The sequence below is a fragment of the Corvus cornix genome, chromosome 5 (genome assembly GCF_000738735.6).
Source record: "Corvus cornix cornix isolate S_Up_H32 chromosome 5, ASM73873v5, whole genome shotgun sequence".
Classification (NCBI taxonomy): Eukaryota; Metazoa; Chordata; class Aves; order Passeriformes; family Corvidae; genus Corvus; species Corvus cornix.
In genome coordinates this window covers 6,445,248-6,469,074 of record NC_046335.1, presented here as the reverse complement: position 1 = coordinate 6,469,074, position 23,827 = coordinate 6,445,248, and the positions used below count along the sequence as shown (strand labels likewise).

At 38.2% G+C, this 23,827-nt stretch overlaps 1 protein-coding gene across 5 annotated transcripts in view; it reads left to right on the top strand.

The window, feature by feature from the left end:
* Positions 1-23,827, top strand: part of PPP2R5E (protein phosphatase 2 regulatory subunit B'epsilon) — a 74,181-nt gene that overhangs the window by 7,924 nt on the left and 42,430 nt on the right. The window contains exon 1 of one of the 5 annotated variants that reach the window (XM_010396245.4): positions 14,966-15,125. The exons of 3 other annotated variants lie outside the window; for them this stretch is intronic. The gene's annotated coding sequence lies outside the window, so the exon portion shown is untranslated. Of the gene's footprint in view, positions 1-14,965; positions 15,126-16,092; positions 16,187-23,827 lie in introns of those variants that run through there. One more of the 5 variants, XM_019280699.3, reaches the window with a different exon arrangement.

The window sequence follows — 23,827 nt, the reverse complement described above, 5'->3', positions numbered from 1 at the left end:
TTCTAATACATTTATCAGATAGTTTCCATGGCATTAAAGAATTGGTGTAGTGGCAACAAAAGAGCATTGCATAGTCAAAAAAGGAAAAATCTCTTTCCACTTGCTATTTGCTTTTGATCATTAAATTATTTCCCTATAGCTGGGATTTTATTATAAGCTTTTCTTATGAGTCTTATCTATAGGTCAAATGTTGAAGTTCCTAAATAGTAAAAAATCCAAACAATTTGAAAAGACTCTTGACTGAGAACTGCAAGATGTGCACCTTCTTGTTCAAATGCAGTTACTTTTGAATTTTAAAATATTCCTTTATCCTAACAAAGTCTGGCCTTTTCAGACCTATAGATGGCACCTAAAACTGTTCATATGGCAAATAGTTATGATTTGAATTGTAGAAGAAGAAAGAGCTTCTGTTTTCTGTGGGCTTCTATGGGAGCTGCCTGTTTATCTTGTCTATGCTGCTCTTCATTTGAGAAATTTGGAATGTTTTACAGATATCAGTTATAGAAATATCAGTAAACTGTTAATAAGATCACTAAGCTAAATGCTTTCTCCTAATATATAAACAGGAATTTAGGGTCATAGTGGTTATGATTTCCCAAAATAAAATTCAGCTTTATTTACAGAATTAGAAATAGATCTTAGGACTCCTAATTTATTGCATGGAAGAAACACTGGAACTTGGTTTGTGCTGCACGTACATAATCAGTGATGAATCTTGGAACTACTTCTAGGAATTTTGTGCCCATTCTGCTTGATATAAATCTGGACTTAATAGGCCATCTCTGTATAAGATTTGGGAACAGGGCCACAATCTCAAAAGGAAGGACTTAGCCCATTTAGTATTTCTTTTATGAATATGTACGATGTTGTAGTCATAAGTAATAAATTTCTTCACTTTCTTTGTGCTCTTGTCAGTAGGTTTTTGACTATACACTTTCATTTTAATTTGTTAACATTCGTTGGTTGTAGAGTATTTTTTTTCCAGTAATCTTGAAGGTTTCTGGTTGTTTCTAAAAAGTATTTGTTTGATGGTGTTTTAGAAAGGCCAATACACTAATTACATTCTGGCCTTTTTTTTTTTTTTTTTTTTTCTTTTGGTTGCTTGTTACTGTCTCCAGCATTTGGAAGAATGTAGTTTTGTAGGGCAACATTTGTAGAGAATGGGCAGGCTTAGAAATGCTGACTTCAAGTTAAGTGAAAGAAATACCCTCCCATCTTAACTTTCTTTAACTTAACTATCTTTCCTTGAGTGAAAGTGTAGTTGGTGAGGAATTCTCTCAGCTTTACCCCCTATCTTCAAATGTTTCCAGTCAGTGCCCTGCATTCATTTCTGAGTCTCTCCAGGACTGGCAGTTTTCCTGTGGTCAGGATAGTGGTGGGTTATTTTTTCTGTTTTTGGGGGAAGGTCGTTTTGTTTTGTTTTGCTTTGCTTTGCTTTTGAAGCCTCCAGTGTAATTGTTTTACTTCCGGAATGTCTCAGTCTGGCTTCTGGAAGTGTTCAATGATGATGATTCCCACCTTTTCCTTTTCTTTCTTTTTTTTTTAAAATAATTTTTAAAGTGAAGTAATTTGTAATGACATAAAACGTCTTTCTGTATTATTCACAAGACTGAGTCTAAAACTTGATAATTTTCTGCAGGATGTTTAGACTTTATCATAGAATCACAGAGTCACAGAATGGTTTGGGTTGGAAGGGACCTTAAAGATCATCTCATTCCAACCCCCTGCCATGGACAGGGACACCTTCCACAGACCAGGTTGCTCAAAGCCCCATCCAATCTGGCCATAATCCTGAAAAACTTTTGGTTTCGGTCTACTTGTACAGTATGTCTTTATAACATTTCCCATTAATACTTATCGCTCTAATAATATTGCCATTTTCCTTTCTGTGCCCAACTGTAACCCTATGGGTCTGTAATAAAACCTCCTGTTTCTGTAATAAGTACCTCCTTTATATTCCTTTCCTGAAGTACCTTCAACAAATACAAGTTCTGGTTCAGCCAAGCAATTATTTCTGTATAGTGCACATGATTGTTGAAGTATAGTGCTGCCTTTATAATTGATTATGTTATGGAGCTTTACTGTTGGGAAAGAGCACATTTACCATATCTCTGGAATTATGTGTGTATTTATCTGTGTTTGTGTATAATACATGTGTAGAATATATCTATATATATAAATAAGCTATAGATATATTTAATGTCTTATATAAAGTTTACATTTTGAGTTTATTTAATTTTCTCTTCTGTTTTTAAAATGGGATATTGCTTCTACTGGTAGAGCTTTATAGTAAGGCAGCAATCCTTTCACATTCATCCATTGTAAGCTACTGCCTCCTTGAGAAAAGAGCACTTTCATTAATGCTTTCTGGGGAGTGGGAGGAGGACACACAACTATTTTTAGGTTCAGGGTAACTTCCTTTCACCTACAGTTTTTTCATTCAAGTTATTACTGTTTCTTTGGCTTAATCAGGCAAAAATCCTTAGTAACAGAGGAGAGGACTTGGGAAGTTCAGTGAGTTTTGGTAGGGTGGGTATTTATGGATTACTGTGATCTTGGTAACTGTATAATTCACAAGCATCAGCAAATGGGCACGCTTTGCTTCATAAAAGGTTAAGGTAAACCCATTAGAAAAATTCTAGAATCTTCTTCCAGCAGGATCGGATTCCTCTTCCTTTGAAACCTCCCTGGTTGTGTCAGTCTGGTTGCAGGTGCAGTGACAGGAGGGTTTTTTCTGGTGGCAAAACTTCTTTGAGAAGTTCTCGAGCCAAGTGCAGCCTCTCATCTGCTGAGACAAGTGTCTGTGGGGCCACAGTGTAAAACAGATTGTTAGAAACATTCCACCTCCTTCTGATTTTAGTGATGTGCTTGATCCTGTGTCCTCTCAAACAGTAATTCAGCAGATCTGAAATGCTGGTGGATATTCATGTAGGGTTGATAGTTTCTGTGTCTGTGGTTTTCTGCTTAAAGTAAAAAATAGTGCAGCTACAGTCTGAGGATCTTAATCAAGCATTTCGAAAGATAAGGCAGCTGTCCAAAGAATCAGTGTAAAATACTTTTCTGCCCTTAGTTATTGTAAACTTCATCTGTTTTCAACGAAGTCTTGAAGTCAGACTAAAAGGGGATCAGGAGTAATAATCATCCACGGTTATGGAAGGTTTTTCAGCAGTAATTTTTTCTAATTGTTATATTAAACAAATCTAAGAGTATGTATATTTTCAAAATTATACATGTCAGTATTCGTGTATTTTTGAATTTCCTGTATGAAGTTTATTTTTCAAGTCACAATATGTCTGATATTAACTATTTTTTTGCTTGAAAACAAAGTATATAAGATTTTATTTTAAAACACTTCAACATTTTTAATACATTTTATTAAAAAGGATCATTATTTTGTATTTATTCCCTTTATTGGTGTTTACTGCTGTCTTCCTTTCCAATATGTATGACAGATTCTTAACTGTGGTATTTTCCTTGTGTGTGAAGTGCAAGGTCCTTCCTGTAGCATCTGCAAGAATCTGAGGCAGAGAAGGAAGATAACATAGCAGAGTTGCTGTAACTGGTTAAATGGGCAGAAAGCAAAAAAGTGAAATGGATCGTTTCTGGGTAGCTTCCTAAAAGAAAAATTAGAATATCAGATTGCTGTAAAGTCTGTTTTACATTGTTGGACATGGTGCCAGCTCTTCTGTAACAGCAGCTTCTTGTGTTCCCTGAGCTGAAGAGCTTGTTTTAATACCTTAATGTTGGACTTCAGAACTGACTGAGTTAGAAGAGATGTGGAGACAAGCAGTCTGCTGTTAGGATTACAAAAGTTTGTGCAGAATTGGGGTGTTTCTAAAGATTTTTATGAATTGAAAAAGGTGTATCTCCTGCAAATCATGAATTGCAGATTCAGCTGTCCTTACTTGATGGTATTTTGTAGGAGCTGAAGTAAACCATCAGTGGTACCTCAGGGGTGATAAATAAATGCTGACTCCCGTGTGCCCCTGCTGGTAAAAGTACCAGTTTGAGAACTTGACTGCCAGTAGGAGATACGATAAAGCACTTAGTTACAGCAATTTTTATTCTGAAAAATCAGGTACCATCATGAAGAATAAGGTTAAGTTGAAATTGTGTGTTGTCTGGAGAAGTTCTTTGCTGTCAGATTTTGATTAAAACAATGAAATGAATGTAAGTTGCATGGTTATCCATTTTATGCTTTTCATTGTGAAGGGTGGCTGGGCATGAATGTAGTTTGGGTAATGGAGGAAGCATTTCTTTGAATATTCTTTTATCATAAGGTTAAGGAGATCTGTCATTAGAATTGTTAATGAGTTTCTAACTCTTTGAGGAGTATCAGAAAAAATGTTTAGTGTCATTAAGAAGAAGTATCTGTAGTTTGTGTTGGATGTGGTCTGTAGTTTTCTGTGGGATTCCTGGAAGGTTTTCAGGAAGCTTTAGGGATACCTTGTGTGTAATGTATCTTTTCATAGTGCTTGTGATATATCTACCTAGTCTGAGTTGTGCTTTTGTTTTTTGGGATTTCTGTGCTTCTTTGCAGTGTCATGAGTTTAGTGTTGTTATGACTTCCTTGGCTTTTTTTTTTTTTGCATGTGCTTGTACTGAAGTTGTATTTTCAAGTTTTACAATGTAGGTGATAGCGAATTTGTTTGTTGCTTTCAATGCTTTCGTCATATAGATTATGTTGCAAAGGAAATCTACTGCAAGTTAAATTTCTCATATTACACATTGATACCGTGGATAATCAGAAACTGAGGGAAGGATGATTTCAGATTTTAGAGGAATTAAATGTTTTTATTTTTCCTTTATATTACCCAGTAGGATGTACTGTGAATGCATAAACTTTTGTTAGTTTTCTTGGCATGTTTCACTCACGTGCTCTCCACTTTCACATTCCAACAGCAGGACATAGATGTTATATGCAGTCTCCGTATAAATTAAAAAGCCTATTTAGTGTTTTCTGATTTCACGTAAGGTTAACTGCTCAAAACTGTTTATAGAGAATATGTTTTCCCATCTATGTGGAAACAAAAATGCAAAAGATGGTGATTACAGCTGAGACAGTACTTGAATCAAAGCTGTAGAGAACAAAACTTACTTGTTGAATATTGTCAGTGTTACCAAGGGAGAGTAAATTTGGCAGCTTGCTCTCTTGGTGTTTTCAAATAACATTTTTGGGATAGCTTTTTGAAGAAGTTGAGGTGGTACTGTGTCATCTTGGTTCTCCTTTACTTTCCCTTTATTTCACCCAGCCCATACTTCTCCTGTTTTCTTCTTTGCTTGTTCCTTATCACTGCCTTCCTTACTCCCACTTCTTTTTCTTCTTGCACCCTCTGATGGCTATGATTATGTATTTTTCCACACGAGGGTGATAAAACTCACGTGTCCTGGGTGGAGGGGATTGCAGAGGTTATTGACAAACTCAATAAAATAAAATTAGCTGTATTTATACAGAAAAATATAGTCTGCTCATCTTCAGCTCCATCCATGTGTTACAGTGGTTGGTTGTGTGCACTTCTGGAGACAAGACTAGACCTGTCAGGGCTGAGATCCACCCTGGGAAGAACACACTAGCTCCATCCTGCCTCTGTTGCAGTAATCAGACCTTGTTGCAAGACAGTCTTTCATAGCTGTTATTCATGCAATAATTTTCCTTTTCCTTTCTCCCCCATGCACTCTTGTGAGTATTTCTTGCTTTTTCCCCCCCTCTCCTGCTTGTTAGGAAACAAAACCTTCTTCTTCACCGGTCCTAAGAAACTGCAGTGGTTGAAATTTCTACTCATCTTCAAAAAGTGCAGAAGGGATGAAAAGGTGAGGCAGAGAGAGAGAAAAATAGCCACTGCTGCAATTTGTCTTTAATAGGGAATCTTAGTAAAAATCTCTATCTGTTTTTGACTAAACCCAGACTTGTAAAAGTATTTTACTCAGGACTCGATGCTGCTCCAGTTTCTCTTTTTAGGACTAGGAAGGATGATGGAAATAAGTGGTTATTAGTCCCTCTGACAAGAGCAGCTCCAAAATTGTGTGCCTTAAGTGATGGAGACTGTTACTGGAGTTCTGGCACCTGGGCTTGGCTCTTGGAACAGAAGTGTGGTGTGGTTGGATGACAAAGATATGGGAGCCAGATCCATTATATATGTGGGAGAGGGTTGGGATGCAGGGCTTTTTAGAAGATCTTCAAGAAGTCAGCATTTCAGGGTGGTTGTTAGCCTATATTTTGGATACCATAATCTCAGAAGAAGTGTCCATTGCTGTAAATTGCTTTAGTACATGGTCTGAGCTGCCAGATTAAATCTCTTTAGTCACAAGTAAAAAGAGCTGCTGTGAGTCTCCTAATATTAGAGAAATGAGCAAATGAGTTCTATACTTATGGGTTAGGCATAAGCCAGGCAGTGAAAAAGCTCCTGGAAAAATTCTAAACACTTCATTGCCGTGAGTCAGCGGGAATCATGGCAAGGAAGGAGAGAGGAGCAAAGTACTTGAGGTTATGTTTACTCCATTCTCCCATTAACTGTGAAATTCCAGGTCACAGAGTGAAATTTCTCACTCTTCTTTAATTTCAGGAAGAACAAACATGTGTCCCAAGTAATAAATAAAACAGATTCTGTCTTTTTCTTAAAAGCCACAGAATCAATGATCTTGTCAGAATCTCTCTTTTAATATTTTGTCTCTTTTTAACTGTAGGAGATTCCAGTGGCAAGAGAAATGTGTTGAATTTCTCAGGACAAGTCTGTTCCTCTTCCTGTTCTTTTACTGTCCTGTTTGTCCCTAACTACCACATCCATAATGTGCTCAGTCAAGTTCAACAAACAGCATTTGAAGCTCTTTCTTCATGGGCAAGAAGGGCTGAGTTTAAGCTTTGGTTCAGGTATCCCATAATCTCAAGTGGGACAGAATTTTCCAGTTAATGCTCTTGATGGGAACATCCCCACACTCACAGCAGAAAAAGCAACCTACAAACCCAAATAATACCTAGAATTTCTGTATATGCTTCTGAGCTGATTCTGAGAGAGTGTAATGGAATTGGGGATATTCTAATTTCCATTAGCAATGTAAAACTATTTTTCTTAAGTTTTTGGGATGTTCTTATAATGAAAAATGCCATAATAACTGGAAAAACAGGTAAATGGCTAGAAGCAGGTTTTGAAGTATCCCTAAGCAAGTTTCTCTTATTTCCTCCTTGGTAAGGAACAATCATTCCTGTTGCAGAAACTACTAATCAAGGACTTTGCAGAGAGGAGAATTGCCATTCCCTTCATATAGATTCTGAGATGACCTCATTTGACACGAGTGCAGTGTTGGTTTGTCTTCCCTTGTTTTGTACAGTTGTTCCCAATGTGAACAGGCATTGCACTATGGCAAAAATTCATTTGAGAGCCAAAATCGTCAAAGTGATTTCAGTTGTGGTGAGATGTGCCAAAACTTCATGGTCAATAAAAAGCAAATGGTTTGGAAATGAGCATTTTTTCATGTTTATTTGCTTTTGGAGAAGTATTATACTTCTGGATTAAAGAGCTCTGATATATCAAATATAACAAAAAAGCTCTATAACACCACATCATATACAATAAAAAATTCAGAGTCTTTTTTTTTTGTTTGCAGTTGGTCTTTTAGGCTAAAGCACTCAGTACTTGATAGTATTTTTTGCCCCTGTAGTTTTAAATATCTCAAGGAACAGGACCTATCTCATGTCCAGAGCTGCAGCCAAGAGTGGAACAGAGCATCCACCCCCGTGTACTTCATTTTGGGAGAGCTGTCAAATGGGTGAATGGAAGTAATTCAGCCTTCCCCCCATTACTAGATTCAGTGGCTGGACAGATGCTCCCTCCCTCTCTTTTTTTTTTTCACTCTTGCTGCATTTGTGGTTAATGCAGTTTTTTCTGCATTGTTGTTTCCCAGGTTTCTTGTCCATATTGAGTATCTATATTTGGGATTATTTTTCCCAGATGTATTAGCTGATGTTTTTCCACACTGAACCTCACATTATTTTCTGGCTGTGTAAGGAATTTGCTTAGGTTCCTTTGTATTATTTCTGACTTCACTGCTACTCAAAGTTCTCTATTTAATATCCTCAGAAGATGTTATCTATATGCTATTTTAATCATCGGATCATTAAGGAAGTTATTAATGTCTGGACTAAATTGATTCTTATATCTCACTGGCATTTCTTTCCAGTTGGATACTTGGAGATTTTTATCCTTTTATTTCTAGACTTTTTGGCAGCACTGTGTGTGTCAGCCTCTTCTATCCAAAAAAATTGGAATCCGTTTTGAACGTAGGACTTTGAGGGAAAACTGAAGTGTGATTCATGCTGGAGTAGAGTAAACTTTGTAAATCCAATCGCAATTGAAATTGAAGCTGTGTTGTAATCATTGCATATATATCTTCATGTGGATTTCAATATGCTGTCTTTTGTACTTTCATTTGTACAGTAGTAGTTCGTAAATGATAAATTATTAAGTAAATATTTTCCTAGTGGAATGTGCTTTCTATTTTTGTATATCATCTTGAGAACAGAATGTGATTCCTTTCTGGAGGGTCAGCTATTTGAAATACTTGCCCGTGTTTGTTCTAACTGCATAATCTATAATCCTCAATATGTCTTTAATCCACTTTCTCTCCTATAGAACTAAATCTTTGGAATAGGGAATAATATAGTGTGATAGATAGCATCTAAGGTTATAAAGTTTGGGAAGATTAAATTTGCTTCTGAGGTCGGTATTGCTAGATTTTGGCAAATAACAGATAAAAGAAATGACTAGTTAAAAAAATAAACACTACTCATATTTTCATGCCTATGGAATGAACAAATAATAAGTAACAAAGAGGTTTTGTAGCATTTCATCTCTAGAAATAAGATAAAGATGAAATTTCCCACTTGGCTAATCTTAAACATGCAGTGTAGTATTAAGCGAAAGGAATTGATTTATTTTCTCTTAATTCTTTATTGTTCTTGTGTGAAGTTGAATTGAACTTCAAAATGTTTACCTTTGTGTGCATGACTAAGGCAGAAACCAGAGTGCACATTTCTCAGCACTGACCACTTGGGAGTGAGTGGATGCATTAACGTGAGCAAATTTAGCCTTGGGTTCAAGGAGGGGGTGTGTGCATTCACACACGTGTCTTGAAGCCTGTCCTGAGAGAAATGAGCGTGTCCTGGGATTGTTTAGTGTGGCTTTGACACTTTGGGATGCTGGTTTTCTCAAGGATTGCACAAAGAGCTTCTGTGGGATTGCTTCCTTAGAGTAATGGAAGGAGAAAAACCCCTGAAAAAAACTGTCTGTAGTCTACATGTATTAATAGGCAAAATTAACAAAATTATTCGGGGTCGGACTTTTGATGGACTTGATAAACTATATATTTTAAGGTAGGAGAATAGGGAAGACCAGTCATCAGCGGTCAGATATCAAAAGTCTCAGGAGTTGTTTGATTTTTGTATGGTTTTTGTTTTATTTATTTAACCACAGACTGGTTGTTTTTGTGTGTGAATTTTGGATAGAGTATTAGGTACTGGAGTGTTAGATGTAAATACAGCTGATTATTTCCCTCCCCCCCCCCCCCCCCCCCCCATAAGTGTTGCTTTTGTATGTTTTGGTAACTGACAGCACTTGAAGATCCTTAAATAGAACAAATTATCAAAGGTCAGGTGCCTGTGTTTGTCTAATAAAGGTATTAGGTACCATTTGTTAGGGGATGATGGATTTGTCATTTCACCTAGTAATAAATAATCTGATTTTATAAGGTGTTTGGGGAGTGAGGATAATTACCATTTCAAATGGCAAGCTTGCACAGAACAGTCTTTTTTTTAAAGAAGCCACACTGCATAGCAGGCCTGGGTTCAAAGTCCACAGGTATTTCTGGGTCTTTTGTTTGTTTTGTTTTAAGTAGTTGGCATTAAACACAAATATTCCTGGTTTCGTATTTTAGAAGAAGCAAGATGATCTGCAATATTAAGTAAATCCAGCTCATCAGTCCCAATGTTTGTTCTTACAACAACATGCATAATACTGAAAAAACCCACATTCTTCTAATACTAAACAGAAGAAAAAAGTTAGTGTGGAATTTCAGTGTAATATACGTGTAAAATTTAGGAGAATCCTGTGAGGAGATGTAAATTGCAGGGAAGCTTATTTGCCTGAGTAGAGATTTCCTTTATAGGGGGAAAAAAAAGGTACCATGTAAAACATGGCCCTGTCTGGTACAGGCCCTTAAAAATTATTCCATCTGATCCATTCCTGGGAAGGGATGGGAACTGGCTGACAGGGCTGTGAGTGATTCTGAACACTGAAATGTCTGTTTTGCCACCTGCATTTACCACTGTGATGGCATCCATATGGCTGCAGGGAGGGAGGGCCTGCATTTTATTTTTTCCAGTGAGGAAGTAAGTGGGATTTCACTTTTTTTTTTCCTTTCAGGCAACAAGAAGTTTTCTCCCAGCTTCACTGCTTAGATTCATATTGTGCTCTCTGTGCTGCCATACCATTTTCAGTAAAAGAGCAGTTGCATGGAGACAAAGAGGCTGCTGATTTAAGTCTCAATAGAGAAGTCTGTTAGGCTTCAACTGTGGGAGGATGCTAAATGTAGCTCAGAGGTTGGCAGATGCTACCTGGACCAAAACTACTTGAAAATATTAAGCAGCTGTTTAGTAGGTTTGCCTGAAAAAAAGAGACATTTAATGACTGGAAGAATTACTGGGACAAATATGACAGAGGTTGTTCAGTTTAAAAATGTACTTACTGTCTGGATGTGATTTGCTGTTCATGTTGAGTAAAAAAATCTGCTAATCTTGATGGGAGGGCAAAAGAAATCCAACCCCAAGCCCTACTTTGTCTTCCCACCTGTCTTAAATTTTTTTTTGTTTTTTTTTATGCCAGTTTATGCAACATTTTGAGCTTGATTTTCAAAGAGAGCAATACCGTTTCTGATTGTGATTATGTAAGTTAAGCTGAAAGCTGTGGAGTGTTGTTTTCTGAAGTTTTCAGAAAACTCAGGGTTACTACTAATGTTTTTCAAGGCTATAACACAATGAAAATTTACCTTAAGGCTTTATTTTGTGCTGCAGCCTTTGGGAGCACCATAACTGAGGTGGTAGGACTGGGCCTGGATTTCTCTTGGGTGTGTGTAGCACTCCCTGGGTGATCCAAAGAGGGGAAGTTTTCTTCATCCCTGCACAAGCCTCCTCTGCAGGTTGGATAGTCCTGGGAGCTGCTCTGGTTTCTCACCTTGTTGCTGAGCCAGAGTTTAAAAGTTCTTTAGCTGTTTCATTTCTGACCTGTGAGATGCTATGTGGGACACATGAAATGAGCTATCCTGGCTTTTTTTTTTGGTTTTTTTTTTTCTCTCTTTTAGCGATGGAGAGGGGAGATAAAAGTTGTGAGAAGCTGTTGTGCAGCCTGAGTGAAACAGAGAAAAGGCCTAAGGAATCCATTGCTCAGGACCAGGGTAGTTGATTTAAACAGGGAGTATGAACTTCAAATTAATTTCTAAGTGGGGCTGCCTTTATGACCTGTTCCATGGGGAGAGTTGATGAGAGGATCTCTGTGCCAGGTTACTAAATAGTTAACTTCAAGGGAGATAGTTTTCCTTCAGAAGCAGAGGTTTGCGCACGTGTGGGTAACAAAGCATTTCCAGTAGAGCACATTTGATACTTAACCTGAAAAATGTCAAAAGAGGTGATTAATGTTTTGTACCTTTGGAATAGGTTTGATTTTGTGTGCCTGAAGCTTCTAGCAGGTGCTATAGAAACCAGGGAAAAACATTATCTTTTCAGCATGTCGCACTCAAAGTTCACATTGAGCCACAAAATAATATTCAAATGAATGACAATCTCTTGTTTGAATCTAAATGGAAAATTGAGTTTTCCATGGCCTACTTATTCTAGAAATGATCATTTCATTGTAGGCAAATTTAACTAAAACCTAGGAGACTTCTTCAAAATTACATGAAAGGAAAAAAAATATTATTCACTTTTAAGGTGAGGCAAAGAAGTGACAAGAGATTTTTCAGAGGGTCTGTGGTGATCTATCTTGCTTGCTAGTTCTGCTTCTGAGAGAAAGCAGTTTTCAGTTTTCACAAATACATTCTTGGTTGTTTGCTTACTTTTTTCTTTTGCTACTGTACTATACAGTAATGTGACTAAAATTGCTGTATACAGTTTCTTAAATTTCAGGGGTTTTTTTCAGAATTTTTAAAAATCTATTTCTAAAAGTGTGCATGTTTGCCCACATGAACTGGTTGCTTTAGAACTCCCCCAGTGGTCCCATGCTGTTTGTCAGGGGTAGTGTTTGTGCCCTAAGTCAGCTTTTTGCTTTGTCTGTGAACACCAGCCCAAATTAGGCTGAGTTCTGAGACAGCAGAAGATTACTCTATGTGTAACAGCTAGATAGGGTTATCATAATTAAGAATGATCAGGCATTTTAGCACCTGTTATTAACCAGAGTGTACATGTGTCATTCTCACGGAGCAGATGAGGGTGATTTGTTTCCTCTGAGGTGTGATGGAGGCATCGTTGTTAGTTCTGGCTGGGGCTCTGGTAAAATCAATATGAGGATGCATCATAGCCATACTTGCAGGAGCAGTAGGAGGATAAGAGAGATGCAGACCCATTAAATGATCGAAGACCCAGAGAAAATGCCTTATGCAATACAAAAATCAGTTTGAATAGTTTATTAAAAGGCTTCTGGACAGATATGGTCATAGTGTCTTATGGGGAGAAAATACTGGTTAAATAGAAGAACTGATGCTGTCAGCTAAGGCAGGAACCATGTGGTTTTAATAGTGAGGAAAAGTCTGTGCTGGCAGGAGCTGTTGAAATGGATGATAAATTCTCTGTGAGTTTCCTAAAAGTCGTGACTTGATTTGGAAAGTTACATTGTAGCTGAGCACGCATTACCAGATTAATTCGTGGAGGGTTGCTTCTGTAGGATATCTTAGGGACTGTTTTCATTCAGGTTAAACTGCCTGCTTTTGTAGCCCCTTTCAGCTTGCAGTTTCCTAAATCTGCAGCTCTAAGACCCTAGCTTTTCCCACTTTAGAAGCTGTGAAAGTTGTTGGAAAGGCAGTAAGGAATTTGGGAAGAAAAGTGAGGCTTTCATGAGTTAGACTAGTGGGATGTTTCCTTGGAGGAATTAGCCTCTGCTGTTTCCTCTGCTCTGTATATGTTGGGTGAATCGCTGCTAGTTGTTGAGAACTGCTCGCTTGCTGCTTTTGCTGCTCAGCCTGAGACACGGGGTGGTGAATTACAGAATGGATGATGACTCAAAGTGCAAGTGAACTTGGTGGGAGCTAGTCCTAAACACCACCCAGCACTAAGTAAACATTCAGAAAAATTGGGATGTCTCCAGCTGGGCATTGAGAATTAATGGATGCTTTTAATCTGACTCTTTTTATTTCTCAGCATTCCTTTAAATTGGTATCTTGTGAGTAATACAGCATAAAAATGACAGTCTTAAAAAAAATTACTATTGTCAGGTTTGCGGAAAAACAAGATAAAAATTACAACATTATGCAAACTCTTTAAGATTCACTGCTTTTATTACAGCTAAGTAACTGAAAGATTGCTCTAATTTTATTTTAATAGAAACAAATCTGATTGAATAATTTCTGTTTTTGTTTTCAAAAATGAGACTATCACAAACATTTAAAAAGGTCTTGATTAGAGGTGATGAAGTGCCTAGTGAAATTTAAGTATCCAGACTGGAGCAGTGTTGCTTCATTGGTTTGTCTTTAGCATGAAGTCTTGCTTTTCAATCAGATTCTATTTTTTTTTAGGAATAAAATTTTTAAATTAATTATTCTGGGTTTTAATATATTACAGTAATTCCTGATGTCATTATGCAAAATTAATTTTTTCTCCTAAGAGTAGTGTACTTCGGGTTTTTTTAAAGACTTTTAACTGAAATCCATAGTTCATTTTGTTGCTTCACCAGATCTTTTTTCTTCTCTTAGCACATTTTAGCAAGCCTCCCCAGGTTAAAGAAAGGCCATAGAGTTAAAATATTTTTAAACTGTGATCCTGCTTAAGCTCTTCTATTTTCTCACTTCCTGACTGAGTACAGCTATCTTTGCCTGCCCTTTCTCCCTTCTTTTGTTTACTGCTGAGGACAGGGCTGATACCACATGCATTGGAGATCCTCATTGCCAGCTGAAAGGAGTTCAGGAGCAAATGCCTTGTCTTAAGGAGTATTGAACAACACATCCCTACACTGGGAAGTGATCTTTTATGGCATCAAAAAGTTCATCTGTGTGAGCTTTCAGTGTTTATTGTACTAATTTGGTAGTGTGGCATGCAATAATTTATTGTCATATGTTACCTATTCATACATCCAAAAAAAATGGAAAGCAAATTAAGGTTTCCTGCCTGTTTTATTATTTTATATGACCTCCTTAAATCTTGCTTTTTGATTTATCTTTCAATGAGTTTGTAAAAATGAAACAGTTTGCTGATGAATCTGGAATTTATGGAGATTTGATATGTATATCTATCTATATCTATTCTTAAATATATGAAATGTTTATATCAGTGAATCGCTGTTCAATATATCTTGTTGAAAAATGGTTATGCTCTTGTTCTCTGAAAATACAGGCTTCTAATTCGAGTCTGCCTTTTTAAGAGTTTCCTCCAACGTTGTCTCAAGGTAGAGTTTGAAAAAGGAAGCAATTTGTAAACTGCTGAAATACAGCTCAGTGTCGAAGCAACCGAAGAATAAAATGACTCAAAAAAAATAGTTGCTCTTATTTTGAAAGTGAGTCGGAGTGGAGGAGCTTGCTTTGTGCACAGCTGCTATTGGCTGCACAAACCCTTCGTTTCTGTGGCTAACGCTAGATAGGAATATTAATAATACAACTCACGCCTTGTCGTATTTTGCTGCTTAATCATCTTGTTTGGCACACCCCCGGTCATGTTCTGTGTGGCCATAATTCAGGAAAGAAAACTCACTGGGGCACTGGTATTACAGTGCAGCAATCAAGGAGGCTGGGATTATGCAGATAATGAAAGGACTGGCCGGCGTGTGTTTATCCAGGAAAACTGGAGTGAAGTTTTAGCCAGCGAGGAGCTGCAGAGCCGCCTCCCTTGCCGGACCATGGCCGTGGCTCCTGTGTCACGGCTGCCTTGAGGATCCAGGGTGGGTAAGCAGAAATCAGGAGCACTGCCAGGCTCAGAGATTGTGTCAGCAGGATTGCTGCAAGGTTCTTCCACCAAAAAACCCTAGCTCTTACAAGTCCTTCATAATGTTGTCTTCCCTGTGCTGTTGCTGCTGTCAGAAGTGGTGTGTCAAGGAGGCTGATAATATTTTGTTGGGAAATACTTGATTACGTTAACATAGTTTGGAAAGATAAAGAGGGGCTCTAGCATGAATCTGAATTCCAGTGGAAGGGAAAAGCAGTACTTCTTTTTTTTTGTTTTAATTTTTTTTTTTACAACTACAGTTTTAAAATCTAAACCTAACATTTCCTCAGAGGCTAGAACTGACCCCTGTAAATTGCTTATAATTCAAAGTGTCGCTATATTAGTCTGGATAACTTCTGAAAAAAATGTGGAATAGAAAACAAATGTTTGGCTTGAACCTAAAGGTGGTTTAGTTGAGGGGTGCTGTAAAGGATAAAATTATGAGAGGATAAAAGGAAGTATCTAAAACAAAGGGAAACTAAATTTGATTGGGTTTTGTTTGGTTAGGGTTTTTTGGTTGTTGTTTTTTTCTCTTTATTTTGTTTTTAAAAATCAAGAACCTCTGTCCCTCTCTTGGTTTTTAAGTAGTTTGATCTTTAAATAATGTAGGTTCTTCCAAGAGACCCATGATTTTTTGTGAAGTGGCTTCCATGCTTTTGTCAATGCATGAATAAGAAATAGTAGAATGGGTGGGGAGGAAGTTGATTGTAATTTGACTTAAAAGCATGAATGTTTTGACCTCAGCGATTGGCAGTTTGAAAAGAATGATTTGCTGTGCTGTTTGTGTGAGTGTTGGGTTGTTTAGTGTTAATCACCATCCAGTTATGAATATAATTCACTCGTTAGACAAGTGAATTAGACTGTACGCTGGTGCTGGACTTCTAAACATACCTTCAGTAAACACTCAGGTTAAAAGGAAGGATGTTATTTGAAGTGCTGTGTTGATGGAAATTTCATATTCATCTTGTGGAAATATCTTGTGGATGTAATGAAGGGAACACTCGTCAAGTTGGAGAGGTCTGTAAAAATAAGAAATTTTTATTATAGTTTCTTACATAGTTAAAAGGTGTATTTTCTGAGATACAGTTTTGAGTGACTAATTGTGAAATTTTCATTCCTAAGCAAGGGATAAGGTGTTAGGGTTTCCTTTTTGGTGGGATGTTGTTTATGTTTGCTTTTTCTAGTGACCTATGTTTAGGCTCTTAAGTTTCAAGTAGGATCCTTTTTGGTTTGGTTTATAACTTAAGTTGACTACTTAAGCAACTGACACCATTTACCATAGACCATATCAGAATATTTTGTCTGTGCTTGCTGTAGCAAAGCAGTGGAGTCAGAGAAAAGCTGATCCTTATTTTTTTAAATGATACTTTTGTTGCTGGGTTTTAGAGCTTTGAGACAGTGGGTGGAAATCAGATCAACATATAACCTGATCCTATCTGCAGAGTTCTTCTAGGCTTGAGAGGCCCAAAATTTGAAGAAGTGTAGGATCAGTCCCCATGTTGTAACAGTGTTTCTTGCATTTCAGAATTAAGACCAGGTTCTGTGATGCTCAGAAATAATTCTCATTTGATTATATTAGCACTTTGCCTGATTAAGTAAGGATTGCTGAATCAGGTTCAGTGTTTGAGAGGTGAAGGGAGATGAGTGTTAGTGTTTTTGTTACTCTGGCTGGTGTGTTTTGTGGTAACATTTTAATAAAAGCAAGGGCTGATTGCTGTGTTGAAGGATGTTCAGAAGGACTGTATTTGTATTCTAATTCAAAAGAGATTTTCAGTTTATTTTTTGCCCATCTTTTTGCTGAAGTTAAGACAAGTTTTGAAGTCACCATTGAACATGCTAGGGCCTGAGTTGGTTCTCCTCCAGCTACAGGTAGGGAATTATGCTCAGAATAAAGGTAAAATTTACTTTTAAAACCAAACTAGAATTACAGTTTTCAAAGTTTATATGTGAAAGTTATAAATCCAGAAGTTTTTGTACCAGTAATGTTCTTAAATATTTTCATAGGAGTGAAATACTGTGTTTCAGTTTGGTTTAAGAAAGGACATCAGCATTGCTTATTAGGCATAATAAAAAAGTAGCTTAGTTTTGAAATACCAGTCCAGTGGGAATTTTGTACACCTCCTGTGTATTCTCCCCCATGGACATTCAGAAAACATTAGGAGTTTCAGGTACTGTAAGTCAGACATTTACTGTGGTCACAGTTTTGTTTTGTTTTGTTTTTCTTTTGTCCCCCCTAAACATTTTCAAGTAGTTATAAACTTCTTCCTACAGATTTCAATGAGTTCATTACATACAGTGAGAAAATAAACTTCCTGGTTTTTGTTGTTGTTGTTTTTTGGTGGGTTGCTTTTTGTTTCTTTTAGGAGCTCAGGAAGCCCAAAACCAGAAAATGACCAATGATTGTTGTCTTAGACCTACCTGAAAGTTAAGGGTTAATGGCAGCTCTCGAGGTGGTGCCAAGGAAAGGTGGGATGATCAGGGAAGGGGGAAAACCGAGGGAAGTTTGTTGCTCAGTCACAGAATGAGGAGGCAGAGAGGAACTGGCCAGACCTGTTGTATAAGAGGAGCTGTATCAGGTGCGGGGCAGGGAACTGGAGCTCCCTGAAACCGGCACGAGTTGGGTCCAGCACAGAGGAGCAGAGGGAGCTCTGCTCCAGCCCATTTATCCTGCAGGGGAGAGGGGGGAAGTGCTGCTGCTGGCAAACTGCGGTGGCTGAGCTTGCTCTGAGAGCTCAACTTTTCCCTCAGCCTTTTAAACTCTCAGCACTTTGTAACATTGGAAACAGAAGAAAATTCAAGGCTTACTTGATCTGCTGTTCCTTGAACATGGTGAGGATGTGGAGAAATAATAAAAAAATTTTATTCCTGAACAGGTAAAAGTACACTGTTGTAAAATAATACAATTTTGTTTGCCTTACAATGACTTTAATCAAAACACCGATGCATAAGGCTACATCTGTCTACAAACTAGTTGAATTTTGGAATAATTTAATTTTTTTCTTAGGTATCTGAGATATTGAAGGGAGGGCCAAGAGTAAATACTTGCCCCATGAGTGCCCTTAGGTGGTGCTGATGCCTCAGGGAAGGATTATCTCAGAATGGGAAGAGTAATGCCCAAAGCAGAAGAACCTGTCATTTTCCTCTTCATTACACAAGCAGCCTTTTAAATTTCCTCTGCCTTGCTGAATCCTGATTGAAACCTTGCATTAGGCCAGGGCAGCCTGGGTGCCCAGGTAGGGCTGTGTGCAGTGAGAGAGGATGTCTGCCTCAGATACTGGATGAGAGGAGTCTCCTGTAAAACCGTCAGGCCTTTGCCTGGGCAAAAACTACTTGGGTACGCCTGAACCATCTCTTGGAGAGTTGGAGTGTGTAACTAGGAGTAACCATGTCTGTCCCATCAGAGTTGTGTCCAGAGCTAGAAACTCCCAAACATTTTTTTCCAACGTTTTGGATGAGCGACCACAAGGTTTGGGAGTTGAAGTGAGAGAGGGATGCTGTTGAGCTGGGTTCTAGGGCCCAGGTTGCCTGGTGCTCTTGTGATGGGCTCTGTGTCCCCTGTGGGGTCTTGTTCTCCTTCTGCTCGCTCCTTGCTCTCTCCAGGCACTGGATGTCCCTCACAGTGCTGTGTCGTGGGAAGCAGGGATTCCCCGTTGGTTTTGAGGTACCATGTGTTTGAACCCAAAGAGATGTGCACACTTGTTCTGTAATTAACTTGAGTCCTCAGTCAGGACCAAGGTTGTACACAGCCACATGGAAATGTCTCTTTAAAAAGAGAAAGAACCCCAGCCAAACCACACTAATGTGAGAGTGGGAAGTAGGGATGTGCCAGCTAATGGTGGTGGTGGTGGTTTGCTGGGCAAGGATTTTGCAGTCTGTTGTATGTGTTCTTTCTTTTTAGCAGAATCACATTTAAAGCAGATCCTTTTAGCCTTCATTTCAAGTGAAAAGAAGTTCCTTTCTCAGCAAAACAAACCATCATAGAAGCATTCAATTTCTCATTTGCAGAATAAATGATTTTAAGTTCTCTCAAGTCCAGCATGGAAAAAGTACTCCATCGTTTTACTGGATGCTGTGTTCTCCAAAACATCCCTTTTTTTAAATGGCTGTTTCTTAATGATCCACAGCTGAAGGTTCTTTCCTTTACTCTTGGCAGCCTGAGCTGTCTTCATAAGGTGGAACAGGATCTCTCTTCCGTCCTAGGAAATAGTATTAATCCTGCCAGTCTTGAACTGAATCCAGAATTACTAATCTGTCAAAACACTACTTTTAGTTATTACAGATGATACTCACGATATTTGAGAGTTGCATTCATGTTGTCAAAAACACGTGATGTGTTTGTCTGTGGTAACCTCAGAATTTCTAGAAGGGATTCGTTATATTACTATTAAATGACTGCAGTCTTTATTAGTAAAAATGAGTCAAGTTCTCGTAATAAAATGGTAATTTTCTAATTACATACTGTATTTCTAAAGTAATGGCTTTTAAATACCAAGTATTTAAATTTGGCTTTTTAGTGGAATAATAAAGTATTACAAAGGCTGTCAAGTAATTTAGGATTAATTCAGATAATTTAGTTATTTTTCTCAGTGTTTTCCTAGTAAAAGATGCCTAACTAGTCTGTCTTTCTCATGATCTGTTTTTCCTGTTTGTATAAATTTGGTTGATAACTATACAGAAGCAGAATAGTTGGGAGGAAATTCCAAGATGTTTCAACTTTTCATTAGCAAAGTGATTGAGAAACAAGGAGGGTTCACTGAGATGTCTGAAACATCATTTTGTAGCTGTGTAGCAAGCTGGGCTTGCTGTCACGTTCATGAGAAAGAAATCTGTGTGGAAAAGCACTCTCTCCAGAATGGGTTGCTTTTATGTGTGTATTGTCTTTGCTTGTTTCAGTCTTTAAAAATCTAAATTTACATGGGTTTTCTGTCATTTCTTTTGAGTAATCCTTGCATGTTTGCAGGTTGGTGTAGGTAATAAGTTGGGGGAAAAAAAGGCTGGTGAATAGATAGGGTACAGTTGATCTCTAGTGCTGCAGTTATCTCCTGTTTGATATGGTGCTTTCTTGCAGGATTTAGAACTTTAAATGTCTTGTGCAGGAAGGCCATTACTTAAAAAAACCAGCACGTATGAGGGAAACTGCTGTAAAATCTTAGAAGCTAGATTCCGGTTAATTTGTGTTAAACCCTGGAACAAATTTACTGGAAGCTTCCTTGTCTGAATGAATGTGAGACATACAGATTCCTCAATGCAGCAGCTCAGAAAGAGTTACTCAACCAGGTTACTTTTCCAGTTGTGACTAAGGGGCCAATTAGCAGCATCCGGAATGAGACGGCAGCGCCTAGGTAAAAATAGATGGCATTTGGAGAAGCTGGGGGCAGGCTTGGAGGAGGTCTTCAGCTGTAGACTGAGAGAAACAAGAGAAAGAGGCACCCTTCAGAAAGGAGTGTTATAGGAGTGTGTGTGTGAGAAATTCCATCAACAAGCAAATGTACAAGCAGCCCAGAGGAATGGCAAAAAGCAATACCAAGTTAGACCCTCAAACCAGCAGGCCTCTGCTGCCAAAGGAATTCCTGAGCTGGGCTCTTACTCCCATCTGACAAGAGCGATAAGGCTGGCATTGATGTGAAAATGAAACAAGCTGTAGCATCCTCTGAAAATGACAGGAACCAGAGGTGTGGGTGTACAGCTCGCTAGATTGTTAGCTCTTATGTTCAGGATTGATACATTAGTGCCTCTGTCAGAGGCAGGAGTAAGTCACACACGAGTGATGCTTCAGTTGATTTGCTTGAAGGCAATTAGTTGACTACTGCTGGCATCTCTTAGACTAAATAATTAACATGCAAGGTACAGGGAGGAGAACTGGATGGGCTGGGATTTTGCTTTCTAGCCTTTACAGTTACAACTTAGTCCTGTGACCACAGCAGCTTCAATGGTTCTTCTCTGCCGTTTTCATAGGATACTGAAGCTGCTGGATTAGTATAGTTAAAAACTCTTTTGTTGCTCACTGACCTACTTTGGCTGTGCGTTAGCTCTTGGATTGGGAAAGGGCCATCTGTATACATGCCCGTTGGTACAGCCTGAGTGTAAAGAGAACATAGGATGCTGTCTGCCTTCTCTTGATAAACCTCAGTCCAGTGGAAGCAATTACTTAAAATACTCGATTTTATTGTGAGTGGCTTGCTTCACTCGGCATTTAATAATGTATTAGTGAATTTGATGGAAGAAAGAGAAGGCATGAGGGATGCACCTGAAGTCCTATCTTTAAATACAAAGGATGTGTGTAAGTTAAAGACTTCTTACTAGTGGTCTAGTAATGAGCTGGCTGCTTCTTAAAAAGTATAGGCAAGCCAGGGAAGGTGTGATCTGTGTATTCTCTTGGACAGATACAAAGCATGTTTGCTGATCTGTACCTGCAAAGGCTCTATAAAAATGCTTTCAGAATGTTACACTAATTCACTGGTAGTGTGTTTAGATCACCTCACTTTTAGAGTTATCTGTATTTGTATAAATCTGCAAACCACAAACTTTTCCTGCTGAGTTTTTCTCCATTAATTTTTTGTGGAATACATAACTGATGAGACTGCTCTTCCTTTTTATTTTTTCATTAGTAAGCAATGAGCTTTCTGCCAATTGGAGCAAAGGTGTAATCACAGTTGTAATGAACCAGAGTAACACTTCTTGACTTCAGTTTGGCCAGGGTGCCACTTCAAGATGAAGTTTGTGACCTCAGCACAGCTGGGGATAAATATTGCTGGAAATCTAATTTCAGTTTATCATCTTCAACAGAGAAGCAGCTTAACTAATGAGTAGCTTGGAAGAGGTAGAGAGGGTAACAGTTGATGAGGAAGGGCATTGTTTGGTAACCACAGAGGAAATGTTTTAATGATATTTAATGCCCAAACTGTTACGTCTGGTTAATGTTTGTAACAGTCCAAATTGAGAAGGCTTTGCAAAGTGACTCAAAGCCCAGCAGAGCTATACCTTTGGTTATGTTACTTGCATGACATAACCGTGTCTGTATAGTTTCTAATTTTCCCAGACTTGTTCTTGAGAACTTAATAGAGAACTTTTAATTTGTTATGGGTCAAATATTTATTTTTAAAAGCAATATGCTGTTGTAGACTGATAGTGATATTGCAGAGGGTCTAAGTAATTTCTAGAGAAATTCAGGTGCCAACTCCCAGTGGTCATCAGATATATTTGTCTGTCCAGGAGCAGACAGCGTTTCTGAAGAACAAAAACGCCTATAATGGATTTGCACACAAGCAGGTAGATAATATTCTGCCTTAAAAATCCTGCATTATTTTATTTAGTGTTTTTGAAGAGGTTAGAGGTAAAGATCTTCTGAAAAAAAGTCTATGTACCTTGTGCTAGTGTGAGGTTATGATAAAAGTTGTTCTTTAGACAATTATAAGTATTCTGAAATTAGGTCTTTGGTGTCTAGAACCATGTTAGGGAGATAAAATGCCTACCCCATTTAGGGTTCAAGAAGCATAATAAAAAGTTTCTGTTCAAAAGAGAAAAGTGGCCTAATATTCTGTCAGTCAATTTTACAAGTTTTAGCAAAAATACCTGGTTTAGGTATAACAGAGCAATAGACTCTAAAGGTGGGTAATTACTAGTAGATGAGTTTCTCATTTACACTGCTTTGAGCTGAGCTGTTCTGTGATGGACAAGATCCTATTTCTAAAGGAATAGCTGTTATTTTTGCATAGACATATGTAATGATAATACATAATAACATAAAATACCCAGCATAACACATATTAACTTGACAGGTTACAGACGAGTATTATATAAATGTCATGTTTTTGCCTTCTATTGCTGAGTTGTTCCAGATCCTGAATAATCTGAAGATTAAAAAGTTGCTGTAGAAGTGGTATAGAATGACAATGTGTTTCTGTGCACCTAGGAATGTGAGCAAGCTCTACGGTAATTACAAAAGCAAAATAAAGTAGATTTATATATTTATTTCCTGTCATTTAGACATATGTACTGGGCTTGGCAATGTGAAAAAGGGTGTTCCCTTAACTACCGGCTTGGCTGATTGGAGTTATTGTCACAAGGTGTTGAATAACAGAGTGTGAGCCTCACAAATGACTGTGTCTCAGGACGGCTGGTGGAGCCTGAGTGCTGGAACGCCTTTTGCAAGGAGTGTACGTGGAAGGAGGGGCTGGTGTTGTAACCGCCCTTCTTGACAAGGAAACCACATGGATTGTTTGTGGATGCAGAGTCCTCACGTAGCATCTTCTGAGTAATGCTTTTGAGTTTCTTAGCTGGCAAGGAGCTGTTATCCCAGTGTGCAGATCAGGATTACCTTCAGGTTTTCCTGTGTTTTCCCGTGGCTGGGATGTAGCAGGAATTATGGTCTTGTGCTCAGGAAACACAGTGGCTGGTTCCCTGAGGGACTTGCTGCTGCAGATGGAGCATCCCCTGCAACCCCAGCTTGCTTTTGGCATAACATTAAATCCAACTTGAGGTGTTGGTTCTCATCTTGGACATCTCAGTGGGCTGAAACTAGTATTTAAAGAAACTAAATTAATAATGAAAGCCAAACCCCATAATTTAGTTGTTGTGCCATGCTGGACCTCATGCAGGAAAGAGGAGAGAGGAATAAGAATGTATAAGAAGTTGAGCTTTCAGTGTGTCCATTTGGGG